This window comes from Arachis hypogaea, chromosome 12 (assembly GCF_003086295.3).
Source record: "Arachis hypogaea cultivar Tifrunner chromosome 12, arahy.Tifrunner.gnm2.J5K5, whole genome shotgun sequence".
Lineage (NCBI taxonomy): Eukaryota > Viridiplantae > Streptophyta > Magnoliopsida > Fabales > Fabaceae > Arachis > Arachis hypogaea.
Window position 1 is genome coordinate 22,291,049 of NC_092047.1, and position 6,533 is coordinate 22,297,581.

The following is a 6,533-nucleotide window of genomic DNA, read 5'->3' on the forward strand; positions in this document are numbered from 1 at the left end:
CTCTTGAGTCCAAAAGAATTGAGACATGGCCTTACAGCCAGCCAGGCTTCAACATGCTTCATGAAACACTAGAATTCATTCTTAAAAATTTTGAAGAAAAATATATTTTTGAAAACATTTTTTTTTTCGAAAATAGATGAGAAAATTTTTTGAAAGATTTTTTTTGAAAAATTATTTTTTGAAAAGAAAACAAAAAGAAAATTACCTAATCTGAGCAACAAGATGAACCATCAGTTGTCCAAACTCGAACAATCCCCGGCAACGGCGCCAAAAACTTGGTATGCGAAATTGTTACTCAGGTTGTGAATTGTTGTTCGAAATTGATTCCCTGGCAATGGCACCAAAAACGGATGCATAGAACCATGGTCTAAACATATCCTCACAACTTCGCATAACTAACCAGCAAGTGTACTGGGTCGTCCAAGTAATACCTTACGTGAGTAAGGTCGAATCCCACGGAGATTGTTGGTATGAAGCAAGCTATGGTCACCTTGTAAATCTCAGTCAGGCGGATATAAAATAGTAATGGGGTTTTCGAAATTTAATAATAAAAGAAGGATAGAAATACTTATGTAAATCATTGGTGAGAATTTCAGATAAGCGTATGGAGATGCATTCGTTCCTCTGAACCTCTGCTTTCCTGCTGTCTTCCTCCAATCAGTCTTACTTCTTTCCATGGCTGGCTTTATGCAAGGGCATCACCGTTGTCAGTGGCTACATCCCCTCCTCTTGTGAAAATGGTCCAAGATGCCCTGTCACGGCACGGCTAATCATCTAAGGTTCTCGATCATACTGGAATAGGATTCACCCTCCTTTTGCGTCTGTCACTACGCCCAGCACTCGCGAGTTTAAAGCTCGTCACAGTCATTCAATCATTGAATCCTACTCGGAATACCACAGACAAGGTTTAGACTTTCCGAATTCTCTTGAATGCCGCCATCATTCGAGCTTACACCACGAAGATTCCGATTAAGAGATCTAAGAGATACTCATTCAATCTAAGGTAGAGCGGAAGTGGTTGTCAGGCACGCGTTCATAGGGAATGATGATGATTGTCACGTTCATCACATTCAGGTTGAAGTACGAATGAATATCTTGGAAGCAAAATAAGATGAATTGAATAGAAGAACAGTAGTATTTTGCATTAATCTTTGAGGAACAGCAGAGCTCCACACCTTAATCTATGGAGTGTAGAAACTCTACCGTTGAAAATACATAAGTGAATATAGGGTAAGCATGGCCGAGTGGCCAGCCTCCCATGGAGGTCTAGAGATCTCAAAATGATCAAAAGATGTCTAATACATTAGTAAAAAGTCCTATTTATAATAAACTAGTTACTAGGGTTTACAGAAGTAAGTAATTGATGCATAAATCCACTTCTGGGGCCCACTTGGTGTGTGCTTGGGCTGAGCTTGAATGTTACACGTGCAGAGGCTCTTTCTGGAGTTGAACGCCAGGTTGTAACGTATTTCTGGCGTTCAACTCTGGTTTGTGACTTGTTTCTGGCGTTTAACTCCAGACAACAGCATAGAACTGGCGTTCAACGCCCTTTTACGTCGTCTAAACTCGGCCAAATTATGGACTATTATACATTGCTGAAATGCCCTGGATGTCTACTTTCCAACGCAATTGGAAGCGAGCCATTTTGAGTTCTGTAGCTCCAGAAAATCTACTTTGAGTGCAGGGAGGTCAGAATCCAACAGCATCAGTAGTCCTTCTTCAACCTCTGAATCTGATTTTTTGCTCAAGTCCCTCAATTTCAGCCAGAAAATACCTGAAATCACAGAAAAACACACAAACTCATAGTAAAGTCTAGAAATGTGAATTTAACATAAAAACTAATGAAAACATCCCTAAAAGTAACTAGATCCTACTAAAAACATACTAAAAACAATGCTAAAAAGCGTATAAATTATCCGCTCATCAGTAACGCTCACTGGAGACCGAAAGGAAGGTTACGGCTTAGTGAGGACGGCGATGCGTAACGCTCACTGGGGACCGAAAGGAAGGTTCTCCCTTGAGGACGGCGATACATAACGCTCATAGAGGGGACGATGGCTGAGATAAGGACGGAGGTATGAAATGCTTATCTCAGGACCAGTGTCGGGAAATCGGACAAAAAACCGACACATGAGCTCATGGGCTGTATAGGACTAGACATGCATCGTCCTTATTTGTGCATTGTATTTGATTGTGCTGTTTGTCTTATTGCAATTTGTTTGTGTGTTGATCTGTTTTTTGTGCTATTAGTTGGTGTATCGAGGTGACTAAGAACTGAGGTTGTGATTGAGATTTGTTTTAAGTTTGGAAATTTAAAGAAGGTAATTAATTATATAAAGTAAAAGTAAAAAGTATTTCCAAAGGTTTAACAAAATAGTTGATGCCAGGGCATCTTGGCCAGTTTCACTGACCTTTTCTTTACTGTTTTTAGGATAGTTTCATACATTTCTTTAGGAAATAAGCTAGTTTTGGGTAAATATTCACTTATGCCTTGATTCAAGCATACATTGTGCATTTTACATAATTTCATGAGGATTTTGCATAAGTTTAGTGACAAATATTATGTTGCATTACTCATGACTTGGACTAGAGCTTTGATGCACTTTATTGCTTGATTTCAGGACCAAAAAGGAAGCAAGAAAAGGGGAGGTAACTTGCAAGATTAATGAGAAAAGTGATTGCCAATAACATTCTCAAAAAGCCATCAATGCCCACGTTAGAGAGTCACATTAACTAAGTTAACGTGAACTCTAACGTGGAGAAGAGAAGTTGAGCCAACGTTAGTTACACTTAACATTGTCACTAACGTTGGCAATTACTCATAAGTGGCCACATTAGAAGCCACGTTAACCTAGTTAACGTGGCCTCTAACATTAAGGGGGGAAGAGAAGCCAACGTTAGTGACACTCAACATTGTCAATAACGTTGGCCTATGGTGCAAAGTACCACGTTAACTTGGTTAACGTGGGAACTAATGTAAAGGATGAAGAGTTGTCGACTACGTTAGTGACACTCAACATTGTCACTAACGTTGAAGGAACCACACAACCCCCAAGAGTCACGTTAACCTCCACGTTAACTTAGTTAACGTGGAAGCTAACGATGAGGAATGAAGGATGAGCCAACGTTAGTGACACTCAACATTGTCACTAACGTTGGGATGGCTAAAGATGGCTACGTTAGAGGCCACATTAACCTAGTTAACGTGGATCTAACGTGAGACCCAGGGGCACATTGGAACGTTAGTGACAATGTTGAGTGTCACTAACGTTCTCGAAGGTTGGCAAGGACCACGTTAGAAGCCACGTTAACCTAGTTAACGTGGGCTTTAACGTGAAACAAGAAGGGGCACACTGGAACGTTAGTGACAATGTTGAGTGTCACTAACGTTCTCGAAGGATTAACAAGGCAACGTTAAAAGCCACGTTAACCTAGTTAACGTGGGTTTTAACGTAAGGCAAAGGGGTGCATTGGAATGTTAGTGACAATGTTAAGTGTCACTAACATTCTCGAACTTATATTCTCACTAAATATTAACACCCCTAATGTCCTGAGCTGAAGTCTCTGCCCACTTAGCACTTTCTCTCTGCAAGCAAAGCCAAGCCCAAATGAAGAAAAGAACTGCTTCAAACTCAAGATCCAAAGGCCCAAGACTTGAAGAGTAAACTAGAAGCTGAGAAGAGTAGTATATATAGGAGTAGCTTTGAATTGTAAAGAGCACTAGAGGCTGGGAAAAAGAGAACTACTCTCTGTATTTTACTTTCTTTGCAAATTCTAGTTTTATGATGTATTCTCCATCTTTGTTTTCATTTTCAAGAGCTATGAACAACTAAACCCCTTTCATTGGGTTAGGGAGCTCTGTTGTAATTTGATGGATCAATACTAATTTTCATTATTCTTCTTCTATCTTTCCTCTTGATTTTACTTGAAAGCTTTCGATCTTCATCCAATTGAGTAGTTATCTTGGAAGAGAAGCTATTCAAACTTGGATCTCTTTTGAACCTTGAAAGAGGAATGAAGAGATCAAGCTAGAAATGCTTTCTCATGCTGGACCAAATTGGGTTTGGATGGGTATGTGACTATAACCCTCTCAATACTTGATTTGGGAAATGCATGTGGTATAATCAGTGACCATACTTCATCTCTTCTCATGAGCAATTGACCAAGGAATTGGCTATTGATCAAGATTTGAGAGATTGAATCACAAGAAATTGTAATTCAATCACTTAAGATTGCCAAGGAGATCAATGAGTGCATTGATTGAGGAAGAGATGAAAATGAACTTGATCCGGAGAATTGCAACATCTCCTAAGCCCAATGAACTCCCCATCTCTGTTCTTACCCATTCTCTTTAATTTCTGCAATTTACTTTTATGAGCAAATCCCCCATTCCCATTTACAATTCTGCAATTTATTTTCAGTCATTTACTTCCAGTTCTTTAATTCTAGCATTTACTTTTCTGTTATTTACATTCCCGCCATTTTATTTTCTGTAACTCTCAACCCAAATCCTGGATTCGCTCAACTAGAACATTCTTCTAATTAAAGTTGCTTGATCAATCAATCCCTGTGGGATTCGACCTCACTCTATTGTGAGTTTTTACTTGACGACAACTTCGGTACACTTGCCGAAGGGAGATTTGTTGAGAGACAAGTTTTCCGTGCATCAAGTTTATGGCGCCGTTGCCGGGGATTGATTGTGCATCAACAATGATTAGATTGGAAGATCACTAGATTGAGCATTTTATTTTGTGAATTTCATTTTCTGTTTGAGTGATTTACTTTTTGTTTTAGTTATACTTCTTCCCTTCTCCCTCTACTCTTTTGTTTTTTTCTTTGTTATTTTCAATTCTGTTTGCTAACCCACTAACTGTTTGATATATTGCATCACCCACAACTAACAGCAATTCTGACACAAATACTGTCTGCACCTATTTTCTCTGCTTGTACTTGTTGGTTGTATGACAGGGAGAAGAAGCGGGGCTTCAACTTCCTTTGATTCTGAACCGGAGAGAACCTTCCTTAGACTAAGGAGGGAGGCAAAAGAAAAACGAGTAGTTGGTGCTAAAGAAGAGGAGGAACAGTTTGAGGAATACTTTGAACCAAACATGGAAGAAAACATGGAAAATCATCATGAAGAAGAGACTCACAACCATGGCAGAGGAGGTGGAGCAAATCATGCTGGGGAGGATAGAAGAGTTTTGGGCTCTTACATTAATCCAAACCCAGGCAATTGTGGAAGTAGCATCCAAAAGCCAACAATCCATGCCAACAACTTTGAACTTAAACCACAGCTCGTCACCCTTGTTCAGAACAACTGTTCGTTTGGAGGAGGTGTTCAAGAAAACCCCAATCAACATTTGACCACCTTCTTGAGAATATGTGACACAGTGAAATCTAATAGTGTTCATCCTGACGCCTATAGACTGCTCTTATTTCCCTTCTCACTCAGAGACAAGGCAGCCAAGTGGCTGGAATCCTTCCCAAGGGAGAGCTTGACAACTTGGGAGAATGTGGTGAACAAATTCTTAGCAAGATTCTACCCTCCTCAACGAATCAATAGGCTGAGAGCTGAGGTTCAAACCTTCAGGCAACAAGATGGTGAGACTCTGTATGAAGCATGGGAGAGGTTCAAAGACTTAACAAGGAGGTGTCTACCTGACATGTTCAATGAATGGGTCCAGCTGCACATTTTCTATGAAGGGCTCTCTTATGAGTTAAAGAAGGTAATAGACCATTCATCTGGAGGATCCTTGAACAAGAAGAAGACCATTGAGGAAGCCATAGATGTTATTGAAACAGTAGCAGAAAACGACTACTTCTATGCTTCCGAAAGAGGGAACACAAGAGGAGTGATGGAGCTAAACAATGTAGATGCTCTGTTGGCCCAAAACAAGCTCATTACCCAGCAGCTGGCTGACCTCACCAAGAAGATGGAGAGGAACCAAGTAGCAGCAATCACATCTTCATCAACAATCCAAGAAGGAGTGAATGAAGAAGCAGAGGGGAGTCAGGAACAAGCCAACTACATTGGGAATTCACCAAGGAAAAACTATGATCCATACTCCAAGACTTACAACCCTGGATGGAGAAACCACCCAAACTTTGGGTGGGGAAGTGAGCAAGATCAAAACCAAGACCAGAGACGTTACAACTCCAACAACAATACAGCTCACCAGCAATTCACCCAGAGGACATCTCAACACCCCCACAACAACACTTCTCCACATACTTATCAAAACCAAAACAGCACCTCTGCTCCGAATCACTCATCAATTGATGACAAGCTCTCTAAGATTGAAGCCTTACTTGAAGGAATATGCTAAGAGATTCAAGAAAATAAGGTGTTCAAAGAGGAGGTGCGAGCCAATATTAAGAACCAGGGAGAGACCATCAGAAAGCTGGAATTTCAGGTGGGATATTTAGCTGAGAAGATTCCCAAACCTACTGATAGCTTCCCAAGTGACACGGAGAAAAACTCCAAGGGAGAAGCAAAGAAAGTAAGATGGGAAGATTGAAAAATGGTCACTACA

The 6,533-nt window shown here is 40.3% G+C and overlaps 1 non-coding gene across 1 annotated transcript; it reads right to left on the reverse strand.

Moving 5' to 3' along the window:
- Positions 1–5,561: 5,561 nt before the first annotated feature.
- On the reverse strand, positions 5,562–5,665 carry LOC112732156 (small nucleolar RNA R71). The gene has a single exon (XR_003167893.1). It is a non-coding gene; the product is annotated as a small nucleolar RNA R71 (small nucleolar RNA).
- Positions 5,666–6,533: the final 868 nt, after the last annotated feature.